Raw genomic sequence first — 11448 nt, 5'->3', positions numbered from 1 at the left:
CACTGAGCTCTACCCGCACCCTCCGGAGCCTGCTTTTTTGTGCAGCTGGTGTGGTTCTGTAGGACAGATGCTAAGCAGGGGTCAGGGTGGGGCGGAGGAGGCTTGACACAGCAGACCCCTGGCTTCCTTTCCTCCCTTTAAAGGGCCTGGTGTGTGACACCCCAGCCCTCCCGCCCAGGTGGAAGACGGCCCCGAGCAGGTGTGTAGCCAGCAGTTCAGTGAAACCCTAGTCCTGGCTCGGGTGTCAGGAACCAGATCCCAACAGGTCAACCCGTGTGTTCTCTTTCCTTCCCGAGTGGGAAGGAGACCTCCCGCCTGCCTTCCCGGCCTTCCCCCTGGCGTGGCGGGGCTGGGATTAGCACCTGTGTGCAGCCAGGAGCAGGGCAGCTGAGCTGCGTGGACAAAGCTCTCTCGGTCCTCCCTCGGGGTAAACACAGAAGCCCACCAGGACCTCCCCACAAGCCAGCTTCTGGGCCCCAGCCCCCTGAGGTCCCTTCTGCTCGCTGCCCCCATGGCAGCCCCTCCCCATCCAGTCCCAGTTCCCAGCCCGTGTCTGCAGTTTTCCTGCGAGGCTGGGATGCCAGGAGGAGGCGGGAGCGTAGCCCTCAGACTGCCCTTTGCCCGGAGTGCCCTGCGCAGTACGACTCCTTGCTTAAGGAGATTAACCCCGATGGCGGGATGCACAACCAGAATAGCCCTGGAGGCCCAGGGGAGAGGGCAGGAGAGGTGCTGGGGGCCTGGTGCCCTGGGGAGGCAGCATCAGGCGCCGTGGACAGGCAGAAGGCTCAGAGCCTCACCCTGGGTCTGTAAGCTGCCTCCGTCCAGTTTGGGAGAGAACTTGACTGTCTCTTTTTTCTTTTTTTATTGACTTATAGTCACTTTACAATGTTGAGTCAGATTCCAGTGTGGAGCACAGTTTTTCAGTCACACGTGAACATTCGTATACTCGTCGTCACATTTGTCTGTTCGCTGTGAGCCACACAGGGTCTTGTGTGCATGTCCCTGTGCTCCCCAGTGTCGTCTTGTTTATCTCCTCTGCGGATGCCTGTCAGTATCTACAGCTTCTGAAATCAACTTCCTTAAACTAGGTGGTGAGACTCACGTGTGTTTGCTTTAATTATTGTTCTTACTGGTTTATTACGATTTCTTTTGTCTGTGTTGGAATATTCAGTGTAACCAATTTTGAGCAAGTGAAGCATCAGTTCCTGCTCCCGCTCAGCTGACCCCCCCAAGGGGGTAAGAGCCAGGCTGAGTGGGACATGTGACGGGGGTGGGCGGATGGCAGGACCACAGCCAAGAAAGTTCAGCAGTGATGGGGGTTCAGAAGCAGGCGTTGGGTGGGTGTCCCACTGGCCAAGCAGAGGTTGGTGCCAGCTTCTGGCCGGCTGGGGACTCAGGGTCCCCAGGCTGAGCAGGCACCCCAGTTGGGGGTGGAGCCCATGCCCGCCCACCCTGTCTGCCTTCCCTCAGCCTGTCCCTGCACCCGGGAGCCTGGAGAGTGTGTGGCAGCTGATATGGCTGCCCACCGGGGCCAAGACGTGTGCTGCCACCTGGGTGACTGCCCCAGGACAGGCTCAAAAGCCCGGTGTGGGGGTCCAGGGCACTGTTCTCCGAGCTCTGAGGTCTGCAGGCTGGGCGCCTGCCACAGTGACACCAAACAGGGAGGGGGGGGGAAGTTGATACTCCACACCTGCCCAGTCGGATAAACAGGAATAGCCTTTCCAGAGGGGCCTGTGCCTGTTTACTGGGCCTCTCAGGGCAAAGCGGACAAAGGAACAGGGTTCCAGATTCAGAGCGTCTGTTCCCCTCCGTCTCGGGCTGAGCTGGAGGTGGGGGTGGAGCACACAGTGTTTGGAGCCCGAGGGGTCCAGGTGCCATCCTGCCCTGCCCCTCTCAGGCTGGAGAACTCGGCAGGTCCCCTCAGAAGGAAGAACGTTTACTTGCTGAGGACCTTCCAGACAAAAGGCCTCATGAACATGGCTTCGGGCTGCTTTACAGGTCAGGTGACCTTGGAGGGTTACTGAGGGTGGCAGAGACCTTCGCCTCCTCTCCAGAGTTCCACTTCCTGCCTGTGTATGTGCCAAATCAGCTTTTTTTCCCAGTCTTTCATGAGATTAAGAAGAATGCCGTGGGTGGGCCTGGGGGCTGACCCACAGGGCGGGTGTGCAACTGCCCCCTCAACCGGGGCCTGGTTCCTGTGCCCAGTTATTTCACACCCTGGCTCCAGAGCCGGAGCTGAGTGCGGGGCAGGCCTCGGCGCAGAAGGGGCTGGGGGAGGTGTCAGGACGCCGTTTACAAACAGCCAGGAATAGAAGGGCCTCCTGATGCCACGCCCTCCGCTCGCCTCCCCTCGCCCGCCTGCCTCAGCGGGGTCCCTGGCCTCCTCAGCCTTTCCTTCCTCCTAGAGACCCAGGCTCCTCAGGACCCCATCCCCAAGACCTGCCCGTGGAAGGGGAGCACCTTGGAGGCAGGATAAACTGAGTCTAGAGCTTAGGACGGGGTCTGCAGAGGCAGCTGAGCCTGGGTTCAGTTGATGCCCTGCAGGTTGCCGGCTGTGGGGCTGGGACATGACCCTTTGCCTCTCTGAGCCCGAGCTAGCCGTCCACAAATGGAAATAACACGGGTCATGGGACAGTGTGAGGCTTAGGCGAAACCATGCTGAGAGGCACCTGGCAGGCAGGGTGGGTTGGAGACATGGAGATGAGGCTGTGAACTTTGCCCTCCCTTCACTCCTGCCCCCACGGCTCCCACTCTTCACAGGCAGGACTCATGAAGCATGGCTTGTGTTTGTAAGGATGGAGGCAGATCCCAGTAAATCATTAATTCTCCAATATTAGTGAGCTCCCTGTAGGTTCTTAATAAACGCCAGGTCAGCGTCAGGCCATTAGCCCCAGGGAGCTCACACTAATAGGTGGGACACACACACGCACCCCCTGTGTGTGACGTATCGACACGTAAGGTCCTGTTATAAAGAAGTGATGAGGATTGGGTTCAGGTGATGCAGGGTGGGTTCAGGTGATGCTGGGTGGGTTCAGGTAGTGGGGGTGGGTTCAGGTGATGGGGGTGGGTTCAGGTAGTGGGGGGTGGGTTCAGGTGATGCAGGGTGGGTTCAGGTGATGGGGGTGGGTTCAGGTGATACAGGGTGGGTTCAGGTGATGCGGGGTGGGTTCAGGTGATGCAGGGTGGGTTCAGGTGATCCAGGGTGGGGTTCAGGTAGTGGGGTGTGGGTTCAGGTGATGCAGTGTGGGGTTCAGATGATGCAGGGTGGGGTTCAGGTAGTGGGGGATGGGTTCAGGTGATGCGGGGCGGGGTTCAGGTAGTGGGGTGTGGGTTCAGGTGATGCGGGGTGGGGTTCAGGTGATGCGAGGTGGGTTCAGGTGATGCAGGGTGGGTTCAGGTGATGCGGGGTGGGGTTCAGGTAGTGGGGTGTGGGTTCAGGTGATGCAGGGTGGGGTTCAGATGATGCGGGGCGGGGTTCAGGTATTGGGGGGATGGGTTCAGGTGATACAGGAGCTTACAGGGTAGCTTGCGGGGACAGCATTGTAGGGTTGAGCGAAGGAGAGACGTGGTCTGATCTCTGGGATGTACAGAAGGCAGGAGGGCAGGGCTGGAGGAGGGTGTTGCAGCTGCTCTGGCAAGAGCTCCAGGTGGTTTGGGGGGGAGGATCAAGCTGGAGAAATACTTTGCAGGCGGCACAGCCAGTGGTGGCTCGCGTCTTGCAGGAAAGGGAAGAGTGGGGATACGGTCCTGCCTGAGCTACTGGGTGAGCCTGCTGCCGTTACTGATGTGAGGAGTGGCTTTGAGGGAGGGTTTGGATGGGAACAAGCTCGTGGGGCTGAGTGGCCCCCGCGGTGGGTGCTGGCTTGTGGGGAGCTTGGGGGCGAGGAGGGTCGGTGTGGAGGTGACACTGAAACCCTGAGCCTGGAAGCACTAGGGAGTGAGGCAGGTGAGGAGCGCCAGCTCAGGGCCACGTGTACATCCCTCCGGCATCGCGGAGCCGAAGGGAGGAGACAGAGCGGTTTCTCAGACGCAGGTGAAAGGGGCTCCCAGGTGGGTCCTGAGTGTCCGTTCTTGCTGAGAGATGTAGTAGGACGAGAACAGAGACTGTGTGGTAGCTGGAAGGACAGAGGCCGCCGGGACCTCGATAGAAGTGAGTTCGCAGTAGGGAGGAGGACGTGGAGAGGTCTGTGGGTGGAGGAAACAGACTAGTCTATTTTTTCTGAGTTTTGTTCTCATGGGGCACAAAGAAGCAGGCTGGAGGCAAACTTGGATCATGGGAGAAGCTTTGAAAGCAGTTTCTGTGCTGGTGGGGAGCGTCAGGAGAGAGGGGACTTCGAAGGTGCAGGACACACTGCGGTGGGGGGAGGGTGCAGATGAGTCACACGGGAACCGTGGGGAGAGGACAGTGTTGCCACGTGCCCGGTGCTGCTCGGGGAAGACACGGGGCAGCCAAGCACAGGCTGGACTGAAGGGAAGAAACCGGGAGGCTGTGGTCAGAGGTTATGCCTCAGGTCCCGAGAAAAATGCTGCGTGCTCCCCGGGAGACGTGGGAAAACAGGAAATGCTCCCAGATACGAAGCCTGGCCTGTGAACAGTCAGCAGCAACAGCCAGCTGTTAGAGTTGCTTCAAAACCCAGTAGATTGTCACCTCCAGGGCATCCATCTCCTGTGCACAAGGCCACCGTGCCCAGCAGGAGGGGAGACTGTGGTCCTCTACTGGTACGTGGCCGGCTGGTGGGTTGAGCTTGGGGCTGCAGGCCAAGCAGAGGTCCTGAGCCCTTCCCGGCTTCACTGCTCACCCGCTGAGCAGCCTCAGATACACGCCGACCGTTTCTAAGCTGTACTTTGTTTTTATTCCTCAATGTCTGTATCTCATTGTATTTGACAACAGTGGATTTTTTTCCTAGCACGTGTTTTTATTGAAATATAAAATACATAAAGAAAAGTGCACAAAACACGTATGTAGAGTTTCCCAGACTCTCAGAAACCAAAGAAGAACCAGAACGTGGCGACCGCGGAGTCCCTGCACGCCGCCCCCCCCCCGCCCTGCTTCCTCCCCCAGGAACCCTGCCCTGCCGCCCGCGGGCTAGTGCTGCCTGCTTGAAACGACGCAGTCAGACTGTGCGTGCCCCGCTCGGCCTCACGCCTGTGGGGCTCAGCTGTGCCGTCTGTGGTGGCTTTTACTTTCACTGCTGCACCGTATCCCTTCGTACGAATGATTATGTCTCACGCCACTGTTGACGGACGGGGGTTGGTTTCAGTTTGGGGTTATTGCAAACAATGCCGTGATGTACGTCTCTGGGTGCACTTGTGGCTTCATTTCTGTTGGGTGTGCACCTGGAGTGGAATTGCTGGGACGTAGGAAACACATGATGAAGCTTTAGTTTCTTCGCCTGTAGACAGAGGTCGTCCTCCCTGATCTGCTGTCTCTGTGAGACAGAGGTGCTTGGAGAAGGCCCAGCACAGCGATGAGCAAACTGCATGCGTTTAATTAAGTGGTGGCCCATCGGCATGTCTACTGGAGGCCCTCTCGGAGCAACCAGTGCCGTCTAGTCTTGGGACACTTGCTGCCTCTGTCCGACCCGGCCTGTTCGGATTTGGACGCTGCACCAAGACCCGGTCGGACTTCTCGACCCCACGCTCGTCCTTTCCAGGGGCCGTGGCCCCTTCCCATGCTTGGCTGACTTACCCCATGTGGACAGACTTCCCAGGGCCCAGGCCCTTTCCGGCTCTGCTCAGGACTCTCCCGTTGGCTGTTCTCAGCATTGTCCCAGGTCTCAGGAGGAGGCCCCCGTCTCATCACCACAGCCCAGTGGGACTAACTGTCGGTGTCCCTGCTCCCACCCCAAGCCGCTCCTCACGCCTGGAGGAAGTAGACATGTATGTAACCTCGGCCTGGCCCCAGGGCTGCCTGGGGACCTCTGCACCCTGCCGTGTTCCAGAGGTAGCCTCTCTACCAGGCCACTGCTTCCTCAGCAGGTGCCCTGGCATCATACCTCACTGAGAAACTTGAAGCCTTCGGGTGAGAATACCTTTGAGTTCCTCTTCTGCTGCCGGAAAACTTAGAGCCCCAGACCAGAGGCCCTTCCGCTCCCCTCTCCTCTCGTGGAGAAGGTGGACTCCTCGGAGACCCTCGTTCCTTTCACCATCTGTTTTCTCTATGTCTGTCTGTCCTCTCTGTCCCTCCTCACCCTCCCTTCCTACTGGCTCTTCCTCTCCCTGCCCCCGCCTGGCTCCTTCACGGAGACCACGGGAACAGCTCACCCACGCTGGCCGTCACCATGGACCTCGGAGTGGCCATACTCCTCCAGGCGCTCTCCAGCCCCGTCCTGCGAGCTCTCTGTGTTGGCCGACCCCTGCCAGTTCTCACACTCAATGTCGCTGCTCTGTGCCCGCTGGTTCCCTCCTCTCCCCTGCCGCCGTCCTCATCCGCTCCCTAGCCCCTCTGCCGCCGGGGCCCAGACTCAGCTGTTCTCAGGGCTCTGCCCGTCCGGTCCCGCGGACTCAATGCCACTGTGTGCTAGCCCGCTATCTCTGGCCTAGATCTCTGTCCTGAGTTCTGGGTCGTCCACAGGCCTTGGGGCCTCCTCAAGTGTCTCGGCTTCAGCTCGTGTGAAATAAATTAATCATCGCCACCCCACTCCACACTTGCCTTCCCCTGTACTTTGGTGACTAGAAGGTGACTAACCTCTGCCCGTGTCCCCAGTTCTCTAGGGGACAGAACCTGATGCATCCACCTGTCCCCCTCCTCCCACCTGGCTCACTTCTCTGCTCGGAGGATGCCTGACCTTGCCGCCCACCGCCCTGCCCTTTCGTCCACCCTGTCTGACCGTCCACCCCACAGCTACCAGCGCCTTCTAACAAAGAGAAGTTGTGATCCTGACACCGTCCTGCTCGAGAGCCTTGAGTTGCTCAGCGTAACGGCCCTGGTCCAACCCACACGCCTTCGCACAGCCTTGGGGGTCCTGGGCAATTCAGCACCTCCCTGCCCCTCCAGCTGCTAACACTCCTCTCCTTGACCTCTGCCCTCTGCCACTTCCAGGCCGGACAGCTGGCCCTGAGAGGTACCGTGCTTATCCTGCGGCCCCTGTGCCTACCCCCCACCCCACTGGCCAGGCTAATCCTCGCCCCCCCCCCCGATTCAGCTCAGGGACAGCCAGTCCTGTGCAGTGCGCCTCCCCTGTCCTGCCCAGCAGGAACGGAACGCGATGTTTGGCATTGTCTGTGCTTCCCCCAACACCTGAGGGCAGGGCCTGAGCCATCCCCTTGTCCCTGCAGCGGGCACGGTGCCCAGCTCAGTTGACACCTGGGGCAGAGCTGGGAGGAGGGCCCTGCAGACGAACAGTCTGCGTGTCTCTGCCAGGGCGCGCTCTGCAGAACCAAGCCCATCAGAACGCTGGCTGAGCAACTGTCTCCTCTTCTTCCAAAGATGCAGTACCTGGTCCTGTTCTAAACACGTGGGCGAGAAAGCAACTTGTTGCCTGCGCCGATGCCCTAGGGCTGTCTCCAGAGGCCCAGCTGACAAGTGTCCCCAGAGTGGGTCACCCCACGTGCCCCAGTGGCGGGGCAGTCCCCCTGCCTGTTCCTGCATATTTAGAAACACGTGTTCTCTAAGTCCTGGCCTGGAGCGCTGGAGACCCCCGTGTTCCTAAGGTCAGGGCTCTCCCACCCTGCACCCTGGCCTGAGGCGGGAGGAGGCAGCGGTGCACTGCGGGAGGTGAGCTGCTCCAGAAACTGACTTACTGTTGTGGTGTGATGGGGCTCATCGCAGGTGCTGTCAAACACGGGGAAAGAGCGAAAGTGAGAGGAGCCCCGTCACCAGCCACGGCTGTCAGCACCGCCGAGTCGCGGGGGAGGCCCGCACGCGCTCCCTTCTCCGGTCGAGGTCGCCTTATGCGCAGACACAGATTCATGTGATTTGTCTGCTGCTGCTGCTTATTTGCTGTCATGCGATCGTGGCCATTTCCCACGTCACTGACAATTCTGAACGTCTCAAGGTCATAATCATCCGTTGTGTGGCTGGGGGAGCCTCTGCCTGTATTTACAAACTTTGGAGTAAATACACTTTCCAGGTCCCCGAAGGAATCCCCAGACGCAGGCTCCTTCCCCTGGCCTGGGCACCCATCCCCAGAGAGATGGAGCCAAACTCGATAAACAGAACCTTTGACGCGCTGTTCCCAGCTGAGGCTTGCGGCCAGAGGGGCGGGATAGCTCGGAAGCAGAGGAGAGGCTCCCTGGACTCTGGAGACGGAGGGTCCGCTCCCAGGGCAGGGGACGTGAGGCCACACAGGCTGTGCTCCGGTGGCTCAAGTTCCTGGTGCCGGCCCATAGGCCAAGCAGGGCAGCCCCGCTCCCCCAGGCTGTGTCCTCCTGCAGCACCGTGAGCAGTCGCGCTGGGGGAGGGGACAGCCTAGTGGTGGAGCTCATGCTGAGCATGCACGAGGTCCTGGGTTCCATCCCCAGTACCTCCATTTAAAAAAAAGGGGGGGAAAAAGAATTTTTTTCTCTACTTGAAAAGAGAATTGAGGCTGCAGCCTTGAGAAATTCCAGGTGTGGGAGGATGTCAAGGAGGGAAGGTCACTGTTGCCTCCTCCTGCTTCCAAGGTCCTGTGCTAGAGGTGGCCCTGGTACCGGTTCCTCCCCCCAGAAAAGCAGAGGGAGAGTGTTGGGGCCCAGCAGCCCCCAGGGAGCCCTCAGCTGTCTTGGGACATCCACCTGCAACCCAGCCCTTCCAGGCTGGATGAGAGGCCGAACGCTGCTGTCGCATCCGGGCTCACAGGCCTCCGCACACTCAGCCTGAGGTGCGCTCGCATCAGCCGTGCAGGGTGGATGGGATAAAGGAACTGGGGCTTATCGAGGTTGCCCAGCAGGTGATCGCGGAAGGTCTCTAAGTCCTTCTGACTTCAAGTTAACAGGAAAAGAACCTGTCCCTCAGCCTCCTTTCTGGGCCTCCCTTGAATGGGGGCCATGTCTGCTGCACGCCCACCTCGGGGACAGGCGCTGGGCAGGTGCCTGGGCTGGCTGCTCCTGCAGCCGTGCTGTGCTCGAGGTGGGGGCTGGCCTGGCCCCACCCCTACCCCGGCTCGGGTGCCCCTTCCCCCAAGGGTGGGCCCAGGCCTGCTCACCACCTGCTCCCTGCGGGAGCTGGGCTGTGGGAGGGGCCGTGGGCCGTCCCGCTTGCCACCTCCAGGTGATGGGGGCCCCCGAGTGTCTGTGGTCGCACGGGAGCTGTTATTTAGGGCGTTTGTTGCTCATCACAAGCGGAAACAGACAGAAGGAGGCAGAACCGGTTGTCCTGGGTCCGCTCCGTTCAGGGCAGGACCGCCCCCCCCCCGTCCCGCGCCTCGAGGCTGCCGAATGCTGGGGACGTGGCCAGTGGGGGACGAGCGAGCCGTGGTCTGAGTGTGAGGCTCACACCCGGTCCCCACGCCTTAGCAGGAGGCACGAACGTGAAGGGAGCCCTTCGGGAGTGCCATTGTTGGTCACTTGTTGACGTAATTCAGGGATGGCTTTTAAACATTTATGTTTTATTTTAAAAAGCACAGGGTTTATTGGGGAATCTTGCTGTCAGCACTTCCTGCCGTGTGTCCCTAACGCACATCACAGAGAGACGCCAGGCGTGGCGCTGGGTGTGCACATGTGTGCACGTGTGTGTGCGCATGTGAGCGTGTGCCTGGGCTGCTGGGAAGCGGAGAACCGGCTCAAGGTCGTGTTTAGGCAACGCCTGTCAGCTCCGCTCAGCACCTGAGACCTCAGCACAGACGCCACTCAAGTTCACCTCACTCGTTTCTCCTCCCTTTTGCAAATGTGACCCCTGGAGCACTTGCGGTGCCTGCAGAGCGTGGAGCTCCCGCTTCCTCTGGGTGCCGCTTGTCCGCGAGACAGCGTTTCCAGCAACCGCCCCGGCACACAGGTGTTTTGGCCTGGTTTTTTATGTTTTCTGTTTTTCCGTTAGTCTTTATCCTTCAGAAATTAAAGCAGGAGGAGGTGAGCGCAGCAGGTTAGGTAAGGCTTTGCTTAGTGCGCCCCTCCTGTCATCCTGCATGTGATCAGGAGCAGGATCTCTTAATTGTCGTTAGGATGTTTACTGAGATACAATTCACCTGTAGCTTTTACCCTTTTAAAGTGTGCGCTTCAGTGGGTTTTTACTAATTCATAAGTGATGCTACCAATTCCTCTAATTCCAGAAAACTTTTTTCACCCCAAAAAGAAACCCCACACCCACCAGCAGTTCCTCCGCAGTCCCCCTTCTGCCAGAGCCCGGAAACCACTCGTCTGCTTTCTGTCTCTGAACTTGCCTGTTCCGGGCGTTTCACATACATGGAGCCACAGCATGTGGCCTGTGGCTCTGCCTTCCCATCACGTGTCGAGGTTCATCCCGCTGGCGTGCACCGTCGTTGCTCGTCCGGCTGAATGGCGTTAATTTGTGCGGTTCACCGCGTCGTGTCTGCTCAGCACTTCATGAGTTTTTGGGTTATTTCCACTTTCTGGTTCTTATGAAAGATGCCGCTCTGAACAACCATGGGTTCGTTTTTGTGCGGACATGAGTTTCCGGTCTCCTTGGACATACACCCGGGAGCGGAATTGCCGGGTCACGGGGCGGCTCTGTGTTTAGCTGTTCAGGAAGCACCAGACGGATTTCAAAGCAGCTGTGCCGCTCACACCCCCGCCAGCTGCGGAGGCAAGCTCTGGTTGCTCCGCGTCCTCACTCGGCCTGTCCTCGTCTGCCTTGTCAGCGCGGCCGTCCCCGTCTCTGGGAAGGGCGTCTCACTAAAGTTTTGCTCAGCTCAGCGGGTTTCACTCTATCAAATAATGTGGCGACTCACTTGCTCTTGGCCCTCAAAGCCCCGTCCTCCTCCTGAGGCTCCCTCGTCCAGAGTCACCGGATTTGTTCTTGTGGTCTCAGGGTTGCTTGCACACCTGCGGCCCCCAGGGCTGTGTCTTGAGCCCGGATCGTGCTCCTGAGCTACCGGCCCTCATGGGCGCCGACTCCTCAGGCATTTAGACGTTGGCTCGGCCCCCAACCACCGTCCCAGTCCCGCCTGCCCCCTTGTTCCCTCGTCCTGGTTTTAAGCCTCGCCGTGTCTCCAGTCCACCGAGCTGGAAACCTCGGGGTCACCTCCCAGTCTTCCTGCTGTTCCCCACTTGACCGAGTCTTACTAACTGGCCCCCAGAAACATCCACAGACTTCCTCTCCTCGGCTCACGGGCTCAGCCCAGTGCGGTCTAGGCCCTACCACGTCCTGCCTCAGCTCCTCTCTCTGCCAGAGCTGCCGTCCTAGGTGCAAACCTGATTGTCACCCCTCAGGGTAAATCCGTGTGCTTTTCTGTTGGCCCTCGCGTGACGCCCACACCCCTCAGTGTGAAGTCCAGGTCAGGTCTCCTCCCCTCCCCCGACCCTGGGGACAGAGAGCATCTCCACGTCCTTGGACAGGCTCGTGTGCTCTGC

General features: G+C 59.4%; 1 protein-coding gene across 3 annotated transcripts in view; it reads left to right on the top strand.

Moving 5' to 3' along the window:
- Nucleotides 1–11448, top strand: part of LMOD1 (leiomodin 1) — a 32183-nt gene that overhangs the window by 6418 nt on the left and 14317 nt on the right. The window lies entirely within an intron of this gene.

This window comes from Camelus dromedarius, chromosome 21 (genome assembly GCF_036321535.1).
Source record: "Camelus dromedarius isolate mCamDro1 chromosome 21, mCamDro1.pat, whole genome shotgun sequence".
NCBI lineage: Eukaryota > Metazoa > Chordata > Mammalia > Artiodactyla > Camelidae > Camelus > Camelus dromedarius.
The sequence above is the reverse complement of the archived record's forward strand: the minus strand, read 5'-3'. Positions and strand labels throughout refer to the sequence as shown.